General features: G+C 40.4%; 1 long non-coding RNA gene across 1 annotated transcript in view; it reads right to left on the reverse strand.

Moving 5' to 3' along the window:
* Positions 1-792: 792 nt before the first annotated feature.
* LOC133634117 (uncharacterized) overlaps positions 793-4,150 on the reverse strand; it is a 13,886-nt gene continuing 10,528 nt past the window's right edge. Inside the window, exon 3 of the long non-coding RNA XR_009821877.1 lies at positions 793-1,485. This is a non-coding gene — a long non-coding RNA (uncharacterized LOC133634117). The remainder of the gene's footprint in view (positions 1,486-4,150) is intronic.

A 4,150-nucleotide genomic window follows, 5' to 3' on the forward strand; every position in this document is an offset into this window, starting at 1 on the left:
TCCGTATATTCAGCTTCAAAAAGATAAGGTTGTGAATCCTCATATGTCCAAAAATAGTCGTCTTCGTTGTCTTTTACCAAGTCTGCCATGGTTAGAACACACATTCATTTGTTTGAACACACATTTGTTGCCGGAAATTGGAAGTACATCGTTATGGAAACGGAAATAAATGCGCTGAAGAAATAAGGTCCTGTAATGCATAAAATGACCAAATATGGTCATTTGGGTCATTGGGTGCACTATCAACTTTAGTCACCATCCCATCTATCCATTTTCTACCGCTTGTCCCTTTCGGGGTCGCGGGGGGTCGCTGGAGCCTATCTCAGCTGCATTCGGGCGGAAGGCGGGGTACACCCTGGACAAGTTGCCACCTCATTGCAGGGCCAACACAGATAGACAGACAACATTCACACACCAGTAGTGTTGAATATCTTAAAATGTATTTTGTAGTAATTCCAACTTTGACCACAGCATCAGTCGCTATGTAGAGTGGCGCTTTCCATCATTTTTAGCAGACTGCACTGCAAAATGATTAACCCCCCCCCCCCCCCCTTCCTCTCACGCAAGATCCACCCAGGAACGAGGCCATATGAAACCCTTCCCTATTGTAGCACAATTTTTTCATAATGCCAATTGGGGGGAAAAAAGAAAGAAAGACATTTTGTAAAAATCAAAATAAGTCCTAGAAAAATACAACTAAACGAACATATCAGTAAAAAAAAAAAATATATATATATATATATATATATATATATATATATATATATATATATATATATATATAATCACTGTAAATAAAAAAAGGAATATCCATAACAATAGTGAAAAGACATAAATAAAAACTAAAATGTCCAGCTCAGCTTGTAGTAAAACGCCAGCGCAAATAAGTGTGTTTTTAATGAAGATTTAAAAGTCTCAAGAGATGTTGCAGGGCTGAGATTCAGAGGGAGAGCGTTGCTACTGCAAAAGCTCGATCCCCTCTGGACCTTGGGCACTCTAGAAATACTGATATGGTTAGAATTGCATGCAATGGAAAAAAACAGAGGTGCACTTCCACTGTAATGGTGCCAAAACATGTATAATGAGTACATTGGAAATAGTGTTTAGCATGTTTTGTAGGCCTACAGCGTTTACAGCAGATCTCAGGTAAAGGAAATCCTAAACTCCCGCTTATAGAAAGGTGCGCCTCTGTGGCAGCTATTCTGTCTCCCAGCTCGCCACTTGTAGCAGACCGTGGCTGATTTCCTTCCTTGCGTGACTCTGGAGTGTAAACACACGGCCAGAGTGACTCATCACTATTTCTCACTTCCACGCTCTGATATAAACATACAGATGGGTCAGGGGTCATTCTGGGGTAAGCGTATGGGCGGTGGTGGGGTGTAGATGGGAGAGGGGGGTTGGGGGGGGGGACTAGCAAGACATCTTCCATTCTCCAAAGAATTCACAGCTTCCTGTGGCCAAAGCCGCATGCCTGCCCACTCCAGTCTAGAGGAAGCAGAAAGAGAAACACGGTTAGAAATAGCGAGCGAGACCCGGTGATAGATTGTCTTCTTTGCTGTACTGCGTGGAAAGAATGTAGATTTGATGTATGTGCGTTCATCTTCCTGGAGTGATGCAGATGGGGGTGTGGCTAAGTTCAATCGCGTGGCGACAATTAACTTCATTCCTTCTCAAACTGATTTATAAGACGTGAAAAGTGTGTTTATGTGCAGCGGCCAGCCTGTCTTTGGAGACGAATGACACTTTAGAATGGAAGGGATGTCTTTAGTAAGCCCTGATCACTTCAGCCTCACGTGGCTGCTGGAGGCCACATTGGGGGGGGGGGGGGGTTAGACATTTCCTGTCAGGCCCCGATGAGAATAAGGGCCAAATACAGTGCAACATCAATCACTTGGCACTCCACGGCTTCCCCAATGCCATTGTTACACAGCAGGAAATGGGCCAGTAGCAGGTGGAAATAAAAAGTGCTTTGACATCGACAGCATTAGGGCCAAGAGTCCTTTCAACGTTTAAACAAGCGAACACACACACACACACACACACACACACACACACACACACACACACACACACACACACACACACACACACACACACACACATATATATATAGGAACGTTACGATCTTACGACATACAGTCAACTAAACAATCTCATGACAGGTAAAATATGAGCACTTTATAAATATTGTGCCTTAACCATGCTTATTATGAGATGTATTTATTGAACAAGCTGCAGTAGCTTGCAATGGTGTAGAACTGATGCATCATGCTGAGAAGTTTTCCTATTATTTCGCCCATATTCATCTACATAAGAGGGGACAAAATATTACAAAAACTTCTCAGTATGATGCAGTGGAGTTCTACACTACTGTAATGTGCAGAGGTGTTTTCTATACATTAGTTTATTTGTGGCGGCTCGCCACTGTTACATTTTTTACTGTTACAGAAAAAAATTGGAGTCCATTCTCTTTTAATGGATTTTTTGTTTTGTTTTATGTAACCATATAAGAATCCACTGAGATCAAGATCTCTTTTACAAGGTGACCTGGCCAAGAGGTCAGCACAGAAAATGTGACAGAAAGGTGATAGATTTGGACGTGGTCACCCTTGCTCCAAATTTAAATATTTTATAATTGGACTGTCTGTATGTTTGTCACTTCAACTCCGTACAGTAAATGACATCTTAACTCTGCTTCTTAAGACAGCTGACTTGGTCGTGGTTGATAATGCTTTTGTTCATCAAAATATTGATGTATCAGACGTTCATTATTATCATTTTGCATGCAGCCCAGGTAACATCATGAAAGTTTGTTTAAATTGCCCGGTTGTGTTAGAAGACAAATAAATCAATAACTTCATGTTCTGTTGCTCACAAAGGTGTAAAAACATGAGATAATGTTGCACACTTCTTTTCATACAAACCAAAAAGCTTAGTTTTACTCGCCCACACACTGTCAAAGCAAATTGTGCAAACTACACTACTTAAAACCTACCACTTTATCTGGTAAAATACACCACGAGACTTACCTGCGCAAGTATGTTTAGCTTTTTATTTGACGTTATTGAGGGGTTTTTTTACACCTAGGGATGGGTTCTGAATTCAGTACTTTTGGTACCGACCAAATTCCATGCGAACGAACAAGTGCCGATTCACGTCAAATCAAACAGTCACATTTATCCTTTGTTGCACATGACATCACCTGCGCTCAAGCACATGGCGGACAAACAGTATATGTAGCAGACTAGCTCGGGGTAATGTTGCAATTTTCCATGCAAAAAGAGTGATTTTACATGGCAATTTCAACACCTCCTATTTTGGAAATGAAAACTAGAACTAAGATGCATGTCATAATCAAACAGCTGGTGTGTAAGAAGTATAATACTTAAAGGCAGGCAAAAACATTCAGGGCTCAACAAAAGACTAAACTGGCACATTCATCTTAATGGCAGAGACAACTTCTTGACACTACAGCAACACACAGAACACAAACCGATATGAATCCATACTTGCAAATGCGACTAAGGAGTGTAAGATATAACAACTGGACAGCACCGTTGTCATTATCAGCCCAATGTAAAAAAAAAAAAATAGATGTTATTATTAAACAAATTAACATGTATTACTACTTGAACAAACACAAAAGTCCGACAACTGAAAACTGGTGTTTGCAACTTCCTCACAGTAAAGTTTTTCAAAGCAAAAACTATAACAACAACACCACCAGCTACCCATTAGTGGTTTAACAGAACACATTTGTTTGACAATTGTCTATATTTTTCACAATTACAAAGTTCGTCATAAAAAATGTTTACCGGCCCGAATAAAATGATTGGTGTTTACGGCGGTCACTCACCCGGTCTCGTCAACACGTACGTACAGGGAGCGCATGCATACATACATACAAAAGCAGTCCAAGAGAAGCGACAAACAATTTGCAGTCATGTTGTAGTTTTATGATAGATTATACATTTAATGACAGCTAACGCTAGCTATCCAAATTGCTATGTTTAGCTAACAACACCTAAATGTGTTATGTACGTACGTAATTACATACGAGAAGTTGTGAGAGGGCGGGATATACTGTGTAAAATACATTGGAAAGTTAGCATCCCCTAGGCATCTGTATAATTGTTGCAAACAGCCCCTT

Source organism: Entelurus aequoreus, linkage group LG02 (genome assembly GCF_033978785.1).
Source record: "Entelurus aequoreus isolate RoL-2023_Sb linkage group LG02, RoL_Eaeq_v1.1, whole genome shotgun sequence".
NCBI lineage: Eukaryota > Metazoa > Chordata > Actinopteri > Syngnathiformes > Syngnathidae > Entelurus > Entelurus aequoreus.